The 11,758-nt window shown below is 44.4% G+C and overlaps 1 pseudogene; it reads right to left on the bottom strand.

Moving 5' to 3' along the window:
• Positions 1-4,027: 4,027 nt before the first annotated feature.
• LOC147990271 (uncharacterized) lies at positions 4,028-5,090 on the bottom strand (annotated as a pseudogene).
• Between the last annotated feature and the right edge of the window lie 6,668 nt (positions 5,091-11,758).

Here is an 11,758-nt window from a genome sequence, read left to right as displayed (position 1 = left end):
AAGATCGTAAACGCATAATGTCTTCTTGATAAAAAAGGATTGCTTCTACGGGAGGACGGCCGACATCCACCCTATAATGCGCAAAAATTTCATTGGCCTCTTTTATTATAAATCTGAACTCATGAGCTAGAAAGATGGTCATTGCTCGCTTAACAGAAGAATGCTCAATATTAGAAAATTCTAGGAAATTTCTTTGTATGGAAGGATGCATATGTAAAAATTGTCTTTCAAGTTCAACTATGAGCAAAGATATAGCATCCGCGAGAATACTAGTTTTATGAAGAATAAACCCGCTCATGGTGGGTAAGGCACCGACACAAGTAAAGAAATCTTGAATAACTCCCTTCCCAGTAATATTACCGCTACCAATCCGAAACCTTTTAGTGTGTAAAATAGTAGGATTTTCAAGAGGATCATCAATAGCATCAAAGTTTTCAATATTATTGTCCTTATCAATGATATCCTCCCCAGTTTCAGACATGATGGCAACAAATTGCAAAAAAGAACGAGCACACAGAAGGCAGGAGGGAAAAAGAGGGCGAATAAATCGGCAAGGGTGAAGTGGGGGAGAGGAAAACAAGAGGCAAATGGCAAATAATGTAATGCGAGGGATAAGAGTTTGCGATGGGTACTTGGTATGTCTTAACTTGTGCGTAGATCTCCCCGGCAACGGTGCCAGAAATTGCCTATTGCTGGGAGATCAAATCTTGACTTGACTTGGTGCAACCTCCCCGGCAACGGCGCCAGAAATCCTTCTTACTACCTCTTGAGCACTGCGTTGGTTTTCTCTTGAAGAGGAAACGGTGATGCAACAAAGTAGTGTAAGTATTTCCCTCAGTTTTTGAGAACCAAGGTATCAATCCAGTAGGAGACTACACGGAAGTCCCTCGTACCCACACAAACAAATAAGAACCTCACAACCAACGCGATAAAGGGGTTGTCAATCCCTTCACGGTCACTTACGAGAGTGAGATCTGATAGAGATAATAATGATAAGATAAATATTTTTGGTATTTTTATAATATAGATTGAAAGTAAAGATTGCAAAATAAACGGTGCCAGAAATAACTTGGGGGATTAATATAATGGAGAATAGACCCGGGGGCCATAGGTTTCACTAGTGGTTTCTCTCAAGATAGCATAAGTATTACAGTGGGTGAACACATTACTGTCGGGCAATTGATAGAAAAGCAAACAATTATGAGAATATCTAGGCATGATCATGTATATAGGCATCATGCCCGTGACAAGTAGACCGACCCCTGCCTGCATCTACTACTATTACTCCACACATCGACCACTATCCAACACATTAGGTAAGATGACATGATGTACAGGGATAAACTCAAGCAATATGATTTAAACCCCATCTTTTTATCCTCGATGGAAATAATAGAATACGTGTCGTTTCCCTTTCTGTCACTGGGATCGAGCACCGCAAGATTGAACCCAAAGCTAAGCACTTCTCCCATTGCAAGAAAGATCAATCTAGTAGGCCAAACCAAACTGATAATTCAAAGAGACTTGCAAAGATAACCAATCACGCATAAAAGATTTCAGAGAGGAATCAAATATTGTTCATAGATAGACTTGATCATAAACCCAGAATGCATCGGATCTCGACAAACACACCATAAAAAGAGTTACATCGAATATATCTCCAAGAAGATCGAGGAGAACTTTGTATTGAGATTCAAAGAGAGAGAAGAAGCCATCTAGCTCATAGCTATGGACCCGAAGGTCTGAAGTAAACTACTCACACATCATCGGTGGGGCCATGGAGTTGATGTAGAGGCCCTCCGTGATCGATGCCCCCTCCGGCGGAGCTCCGGAAAAGGCCCCAAGATGGGATCTCTTGGGTACATAAGGTTGCGGCGGTGGAAATAGGGTTTCGTGGTGCTCCTGGATGTTTTCGGGGTATATGAATATATATAGGAGGAAGAAGTAGGTCGGTGGAGCCATGAGGGGCCCACGAGGGGGCGCCCAGGGGGGTTAGTAGGTTAGTCCCAAAAATAATATAAAAGTGTAAAATAAAGCCCATTAACATCCAAAACAGATAATGTAATAGCATGGAACAATCAAAAATTATAGATACATTGGAGACGTATCAGTATCAGCCGAAGCCTTCTTGATGTCAGTGACTGAGCGGCGCGCGCCAGATTGGACTGTAAGCATGTGCTTGTATTAAGGGGCCAGGTCTGCTTTCGGCCGCGTACGCAACGTGCAGGTCTGCAATGGGCGATGGGCCCAGACCCCTTCGCGCATAGGATTAAGACCGGCGTGCTGACCTCTCTGTTGTGCCTAGGTAGGGCTACGACGTGTTGATCTTCCGAGGCTGGGCATGACCCAGGAAAGTGTGTCCCGCCAGAGGGATCGAGCATGTTGGGTTATGTGGTGCACCCCTACAGGGAAGTTTATCTATTCTAATAGACGTGTCCCTTGGTAAAAGGACGACCCGGAGTTGTACCTTGACCTCATGACAACTAGAACTGGATACTTAATAAAATACACCCTTTCAAGTGCCAGATACAACCCGGTGATCACTCTCTCATAGAGCGGCGAGGGGAGGATCGTTGGGTAGAATTATGCTATGCAATGATACTTGGTCAACTTACCATCTACTATCTTCTACTGCTTCAAGGTGGAGGCTGCCAGAAGCGTTGTCTTCTATAGGACTAGCTATCCCCCTCTTATTCTGGCATTCTGTAGTTCAGTCCACATATACTACCCCTTTCATTGATACCAATGCATGTGTAGTGTAGTTCCTTGCTTGCGAGTACTTCGGGTGAGTACTCACGGTTGCTTTGCTCCCCCCTTTTCCCCCTTTCATTTCCTCTCGGTTGTCGCAACCAGATGCTGGAGCCCAGGAGCCAAACACCACCATCGATGATGACTCCTACTACACCGGAGGTGCCTACTACTACGTGCAGGCCGCCGTCGACGACCAGGAGTAGTTTAGGAGGATCCCAGGCAGGAGGCATGCGCCTCTTTCAATCTGTATCCCGGTTTGTGCTAGCCATCTTATGGCACCTTGTTTAACTTATGTCTGTACTCATATATTGTTTCTTCCGCTGACTCGTCTATGATCGTGCTCTTGTATTCGAGCCCTCGAGGCCCCTGGCTTGTAATATGATGCTTGTATGACTTATTTTATTTTTAGAGTTGTGTTGTGATATCTTCCCGTGAGTCCCTGATCTTGATCGTACACGTTTCCATGTATGATTAGTGTACGATTGAATTGGGGGCGTCACATGATTCCACCCTAACCTTTCCGAAGCGGACCCCCTCTTAATAGTACGGCTTTCCTACGACTCAAATCCACTAAAAAGAAACATAGAGAACAACCGTCTTTGATAGGCTCTGAGGGGCACCAAATCGTCTTGTGCCTAGACATGAGATATTTGAAATGCTCAATGCACACGATTAGTCCGCAGATGCATTGTCATCAATCACCAAAACCAATGAGGGAGAACTATGCCCTTACAATCTCCCCCTTTTTGGTGGATTGATGACAATATGAGATGTGCACATAGAGATATATAATGAGCATAAGCAAACCCAAAATCTATAAAATATAGACAGGTTCCCCCTAAATGTGTGCATTCTATAGATATGCTTTGGACTGCAAAACGCACACACACACACACACACACTAGAATCAACACTCCCCCTATATTTTATAGACAAGGCAATCCTTGCAACAAGATAAGTGACACTAAGCATGGAAGTAAGGTATAGCAAGTGAGCATGAAGATAAGGGCACAAGACAAACTAAACTCATAAGCTACTAATCATACTTGACAATAACAAGATAATAATGATGGCATATGTCTCACACCATATGATAGAATAAGTCTCCTAGTCTCATACGGAAATAACACAAACCAAAGCAACGGCGAAGGTTCAACTAAAGCAAGGAGAGAAATCAAAGTACTCACAAATCTTACTCTCTCTCCCCTTTGGCATTGAGACACCAAAAAGGAAGAGAGGACACTGAAGACACAGGTGGTAGCTCCCACTGTAGTGATCATCCAACAATCTCCTCCTCTAAAGAAGCAGGAATGGACTCCTCTGATTCAACCCACTGATAGCCCTTCTTCTTCATCCAAGCAGCCTCAGGAGTGATGTTCTTCTCAGACCCACTCAAGAAGTGCTCGACAAGCTTCCTCAAAATCCGCTTGTCGCGCTGGCGACTCTCTTTCTGAGCAACGTGAGTCTGGTACTGCCCCTTGGCCTGCATGCAGAACAGAGCCTTCACCTTATCCTTGAGCTTCGAAGCCCAAGTTGGCTCAGTAGAGGGAGGCTCATACTCATCAGGACTGTCCTCCTCCTCCTCCTCCACAATCTCATCTTCATCAACATCCATGTAGGCAGCCTCTGCTGATCCCGTGTAGTGGTGTTAGCCCACTTGTTCTTGTGTCGCAACTTAATGGGCTCATGGCGAATGCAGTTGGGAGCATAAAACTCCTCACCCAGAAAGAGCTTCTCCCAAGTCTTCTGAATCAAGAGGTGCAAAAAGGGTCCATAGATGGGAACCTTCCGATGGAACATAGCAGACTGAAGCTCACACCACATGATGTGAGAGACATCAAGTGGTCCAGGTTGTTGAAGGCGCACATCCTCACAAATAAGCATCATATCCACAAGATAGGAATGCACCTTGTCCTTGTCGCCCATGCGAGGAAAAAGATAGTTGCGAAAGATCTGGTGCATGATGTCGAGAAATGGGTTCAACACATAAGACATCTTGACATTGGGTAAAATCTTCTCAACCAGGTATGGTTGAAGCTTGTTCTTGGAAGCAGACTCTGGGTTGGCATGCGAGCGGATACTAACGGGCACATCTAGCCCCTCATCACGAATGTGCAACAGACCCATGAACTCCTTCCACTCAATAGTCATCCTATTTCCATTTGTCATCCAAGTCATGCTCTGCTTCACATCCGAGTGGAAGTGGACAGAAGCAAAAAACTGAGCCACAATCTCCGGGCATAGTCAAGGTGGAACATGATGATCTCCTCAATACCAAACTGCTCCACCAAATCCAGAGGCTCACCAAAATATGCCTGGTTCTTCTTCAGATGCTCCATGCCAATCCACTGAATGGGTACGTTGATGTTCTGCTTGGCCTTGATCACATCTAGGAAGATTAGATTTTGTTCCTTGGTCCAAAACAAGTCATTGACCTTATGAGTTCCCTAGGCTTGATGTAGGGGCGGAGCTTCCTTCAAATCTGAAACTCTACTTGAGGCATGTCTTCCAAGCTGACAACTGGCTCCTTGTCTTGGTGGCTGTTGTCTTGACGTTGCGTTGCAGGGCATTGGACCCCTCAGGAGCTTCTTTGTTGCGAAGATGCTTTGAGTTTGTATCACGGACGGGATTCGAGCGCCTAGCAACGAAACCGGAGCCACCACCTATGACACACAATGCAAACACACGAGAAGAGCGAGGGGGATTATTGAAAAGACCAAGGCCAATAAACGAAACAAATTGAAATGAGATTGGGTGAGACAAAACAAAATAATTTCAAGTCAAGCGGTAGTACTGAACTGGGCGCGGAGCTCAAAAATTACTACTGGTCTGACCGCAGTAGTACTACACTGGGTCTGTGCGGTAGTACCGCGCTCAGGGTGGAAGTAGCATTTTATGTCCGTGCATCGGGCGGTAGTACCGCTCCAGGCAGAGCAGTAGTACCGCACGGGGCGGATCTCGCATGAACAGATCTGAGAACATCTGTAAAGATGAATCAGTACTACCGTTGATCAAAACTACCACTACAAAAAAAAGACACATCCATGACATTTTGGGCCGAATGATTTTTTTCCTGTCATGCTTATGTCACTTTTATGAAGATAATTGTGATAAAACCCGGTATCATCATAGATGTGGTGGGCTCCTACTTCTATGACAAAAAATCATGACAGAAATTGGGCTTTTCGTCCTGGGCGGGCCGGAGACGCAGCTGCACAACATTCTTTGGGCCGTCTATGATAGAAAAAACCATGGTAGAAGCGAGGACGAGGAAAATATCGGGGAGTTCCCGGTTATGGTGGGTGGTCGGGGGCCGAGTGATGCGCGTTTCTCTCGTACACGTACGCGCATGGGTGCGAGCCGTTGGGCTCTAACTGAACCCGAGCGAGGCGTTCGCCTACTGAACCCGAGCGGTTGCACTGCAGGCTACGCGTTACTGAACCCGAGCGATCGATCGATGGCTGTTAACTGAACCCGATCGAGCGATTCCTTCACTACTGCTGCTAACTGAAGCCGATCGAACCCTGCTGCCTCCTTCCATTGCTGAACAGTGAGCGTTGTTGGGGGGCTTGGATGAACAGTTCCCGGTGGGGGGTTGGATGAACAGGACCCTGTGGTAGTAGAGGTCGTTGCGTTGGATGAACAGGACCCCGATCGACCCGGTTGGGCGTGGATGAACAGGACCCCGTGGAGGGCTGGATGAATAGGACCCCATGGAGGGCTGGTTGAACAGTAGCCGATGAAGGGCTGGATGAACAGTAGCACGTGGAGGGGTGGTTGAACAAGACCTCGTGGAGAGGGCTGGTTGAACAGTAGCCGGTGGAGGAGCGGTGGAGGCTGGATGAACAGGAGCCCGTGGATGAACAGCCGCAAGTGGAAGCTGGAGGAGGTCGACGGTGGATGAACTGTAGCCCATGGAAGTAGTTGGCGGTGGAGACCAACAATATCCCATGGAGTCTGCTACCTCTTGAGCACTGCGTTGGTTTTCCCTTGAAGAGGAAAGGGTGATGTAGCAAAGTAGCGTAAGTATTTCCCTCAGTTTTTGATAACCAAGGTATGAATCCAGTAGGAGGCCACACGCAAGTCCCTTGTACCTACACAAACAAATAAGAACCTCGCAACCAACGTGATAAAGGGGTTGTCAATCCCTTCACGGTCACTTACGAGAGTGAGATCTGATAGAGATAATAATGATAAGATAAATATTTTTGGTATTTTTATGATATAGATTGAAAGTAAAGATTGCAAAATAAAGTAGATTGGAAACTTATATGATAGAGAATAGACCCGGGGGCCATAGGTTTCACTAGTGGCTTCTCTCAAGATAGCATAAGTATTATGGTGGGTGAACAAATTACTATCGAGCAATTGGTAGAAAAGCGAATAATTATGAGAATATCTAGGCATGATCATGTATATAGGCATCACGTCCATGAGAACACCGACTCCTGCCTCCATCTACTACTATTACTCTACACATCGACCACTATCCAACATGCATCTAGAGTATTAAGTTCATAAGAACAGAGTAACGCCTTAGGTAAGATGACATGATGTAGAGGGATACACTGAAGCAATATGATATAAACCCCATCTTTTTATCCTCGATGGCAACAATACAATACGTGTCGTTTCCCTTTCTGTCACTGGGATCGAGCACCGAAAGATTGAACCAAAGCTAAGCACTTCTCCCATTGCAAGAAAGATCAATCTAGTAGGCCAAACCAAGCTGATAATTCAAAGAGACTTGCAAAGATAACCAATCACGCATAAAATATTTCAGAGAAGAATCAAATATTGTTCATAGATAGACTTGATCATACACCCACAATCATCGGATCTCGACAAACACACCGCAAAAAGAGTTACATCGAATAGATCTCCAAGAAGATCGAGGAGAACTTTGTATTGAGATCCAAAGAGAGAGAAGAAGCCATCTAGCTACTAGCTATGGACCCGAAGGTCTAAAGTAAACTACTCACACATCATCGGAGAGGCCATGGAGTTGATGTAGAGGCCCTCCGTGATCAATGCCCCCTCCAGCGGAGCTTCGAAAAAGGCCGAATCTCTTGGGTACAGAAGGTTGCGGCGGTGGAAATGGGGTTTCGTGGTGCTCCTGGATGTTTTCGGGGTATGTGAACATATATAGGAGGAAGAAGTAGGTGTGTTGAGCCACGAGGGACCCACGAGGGGGGAGGGCGCACCCCCTACCTCGTGGCCACCTCGTTGGTTGCTTGACGTCCACTCCAAGTCCTCTGGATCACGTTTGTTCCAAAAATCACGCTCCTGAAGGTTTCATTCCGTTTGATATTCCTTTTCTGCAAAACACTGAAATAGGCAAAAAAAGAGCAATTTGCACGGGGCCTTGGGTTAATAGGTTAGTCCCAAAAATGATATAAAAGTGTAAAATAAAGCCCATTAACATCTAAAACAGATAATAAAATAGCATGGAACAATCAAAAATTATAGATACATTGGAGACATATCAGAGTCCCGTTTTGCGGTACGCCACACCCCTCCCGATGAACATGACCCCCGTTTCGACCGTAGCGCTCCAACACAAGTCCGTTTCCTCCGTTTTGTGGTATGCCACACCCCTCCCGATCAACAGGACCCCGTTTCGACCGTAGGAGGTCCAAGAGAAGTCTGTTTCCTCTGTTTTGCGGTACGCCAGACCGTGGCCGGTCGAACACAAGGTCGTTTCCTCCGTTCTGCAGTACGCCAGGCCTCGTTTCGATCGGCTGTTCCGTCCAAGTCGGTTGGCTCCCGATGAACACGAGGACGACGCAGTTTCTCCATTCCGACCCGGCCATGTACATGAGCCCTAGCCGTATGTATGCGCGAGTAGGCGTTCGAGACCCCGCCCGTATGTACGTATGTGGCCGTATTTACTTTCTTGCACCCTGGCCGATGTACGTATGTGTACATGATATTAACGGGACTGCGTGATGTGCTATGTGCACGCTGATACGTCTCCAACGTATCAATAATTTTTGATTGTTCCATGCTATTATATTATCAACCTTGGATGTTTTATATGCTATTTTGTATGATTTTTGGGACTAACCTATTAACCCAGAGCCCAGTGCCAGTTTCTGTTTTCTCCTTGTTTTAGAGTATCGCAGAAAAGGAAAATCAAACGGAGTCCAATTGACCTAAAACTTCACGGAACTTATTTTTGGACCAGAAGAAGCCCACGGAGTATCAGAGATGGACTAGGAGAGTCCCGGGCTGCCCACGAGGGTGGGGGCGCCCCCACCACCCTGGGCGCGCACCCTGCCTCATGGACAGCCCGGAGGTCCACCGACGTACTTCTTCCTCCCATATATACCCATATACCCTAAAAACTTCGGGGAGCACAATACATCAGGAGTTCCGCTGCCACAAGCCTCCGTTGCCACCGAAAGCCAATCTATACCCGTTCCGGCACCCTGCCGGAGGGGGAATCCCTCTCCGGTGGCCATCTTCATCATCCCAGTGCTTTCCATGATGAGGAGGGAGTAGTTCTCCCTCGGGGCTGAGGGTATGTACCAGTAGCTATGTGTTTGATCTCTCTCTCTCTCTCGTGTTCTTGAGGTGATATGATCTTGATGTATCGCGAGCTTTACTATTATATTTGGATCCTATGATGTTTTCTCCCCCCTCTACTCTCTTGTAATGGATTGAGTTTCCCCTTTGAAGTTATCTTATCGGATTGAGTCTTTAAAGATTTGAGAACACTTGATGTATGTCTTGCCGTGCATATCTCTGGTGACAATGGGATATCACGTGATTCACTTGATGTATGTTTTGGTGATCAACTTGCGGGTTCCGCCCATGAACCTATGCATAGGGGTTGGCACACGTTTTCGTCGTGATTCTCCGGTAGAAACTTTGGGGGCACTCTTTGAGGTTCTATGTGTTGGTTGAATAGATAAATCTGACATTGTGTGATGCATATCGTATAATCATACCCACGGATACTTGAGGTGACATTGGAGTATCTAGGTGACATTAGGGTTTTGGTTGATTTGTGTCTTAAGGTGTTATTCTAGTACGAACTCTAGGGCTGTTTGTGACACTTATAGGAATAGCCCAATGGATTGATTGGAAAGAATAACTTTGAGGTGGTTTCGTACCGTACCATAATCTCTTCGTTTGTTCTCCGCTATTAGTGACTTTTGAGTGACTCTTTGTTGCATGTTGAGGGATAGTTATGTGATCCAATTATGTTATTATTGTTGAGAGGACTTTCACTAGTGAAAGTATGAACCCTAGGCCTTGTTTCAACGCATTTCAATACCGTTATGCTCACTTTTATCATTAGTTACCTTGCTGTTTTTATATTTTCAGATTACAAAAACCTATATCTACCATCCATATATCACTTGTATCACCATCTCTTCGCCGAACTAGTGCACCTATACAATTTACCATTGTATGGGGTGTGTTGGGGACACAAGAGACTCTTTGTTATTTGGTTGCAGGGTTGCTTGAGAGAGACCATCTTCATCCCACGCCTCCTACGGATTGATAAACCTTAGGTCATCCACTTGAGGGAAATTTGCTACTGTCCTACAAACCTCTGCACTTGGAGGCCCAACAACGTCTACAAGAAGAAGGTTGTGTAGTAGACATCAAGCTCTTTTCTGGCGCCGTTGCCGGGGAGGTTAGCGCTTGAAGGTATATCTTTAGATCTTGCAATCGAATCTTTTTGTTTCTTGTTTTAGCACTAGTTTAGTTTATAAAAGAAAACTAAAAAATGGAATTAAGTTTTCCTCATACGGTTCATCTTTTTAATATCTTTCGTGAGTATGATGGAAAGGAAAATTGTACCAAAGTGTTAGAATAAGAATGCATTAAAATGTTTGGCATTAAACCTTTGAATGATGAGCATGATTGCAATGTTGTTAGTATGAATTCCTTGAATATCTATGATGCTAATGATATGCAAAGCCACAAGCTTGGGGAAGCTATGTTTTATGAAGATGATATTTTTGTTCCCCAAGCTTTGATGAGCAAATTTACTATGATGAAAGCATGCCTCCTATCTATGATGATTATTGTGATGACATGTATGCTTTAAAGAATAATGATAACCATGAAACTTGTCATCTTGATCTCAATTTTCAATCACATGATAGTTATTTTGTTGAGTTTTCTCCCACTATTATTCATGATGCTACTGAAAATTATTATGAGGGAGGAATATATGCTTGTAGGAATTGCAATAATACCAAGTTTCCTCTCTATGTGCTTAAAGTTTTGAAGTTATGCTTGTTTTACCCAACTTTATTCTTATTCCTTGCTTTTTGCTCCTGCTTAGTAATAAATAATTTATCTAGCCGCTGTTATGATTGAGTTTTTATGTTTTAATTAGTGTTTGTGCCAAGTAGAACCGTTGGGAAGACTTGGGGAAAGTCTTGTTGATCTTGCTGTAAAAAACAGAAACTTTAGCGCTCACGAGAATTGCTGCCATTTTTTACTCGAGAGTGCTATTTAGTTTATTCTTTTTGCAGATGATTAATAGATAATTCCTCACGTCCAAAAATTTATTTTAGAATTTTTGAGGTTTCAGAAGTTTGCGTTAGTTACAGATTACTACAGACTGTTCTGTTTTTGACAGATTCTGTATTTCATGCGTTGTTTACTTATTTTGATGAATCTATGGATAGTAAAAGAGTTTATAAACCATATAAAAGTTGGAATACAGTAGGTTTAACACCAATATAAATAAAGAATGAGTTCATTACATTACCTTGAAGTGGTGTTTTGTTTTCTTTCTCTAACGGAGCTTATGAGTTTTCTGTTAAGTTTTGTGTTGTGAAGTTTTCAAGTTTTGGGTAAAGATTCGATGGACTATGGAATAAGGAGTGGTAAGAGCCGAAGATTGGGGATTCCAAAGGCACCCCAAGGTAATATTCAAGGACAACCAAAAGCCTAAGCTTGGTGATGCCCCGGAAGGCATCCCCTCTTTCGTCTTCGTTCATCGGTAACTTTACTTGGAGCTATATTTTTATTCACCACA

Source organism: Triticum urartu, chromosome 1A (genome assembly GCF_056163025.1).
Source record: "Triticum urartu cultivar PI428250 chromosome 1A, HENAU_Tu73, whole genome shotgun sequence".
In the NCBI taxonomy this organism is placed as follows: Eukaryota; Viridiplantae; Streptophyta; class Magnoliopsida; order Poales; family Poaceae; genus Triticum; species Triticum urartu.
This window is presented reverse-complemented; position numbering and strand designations above follow the sequence as displayed.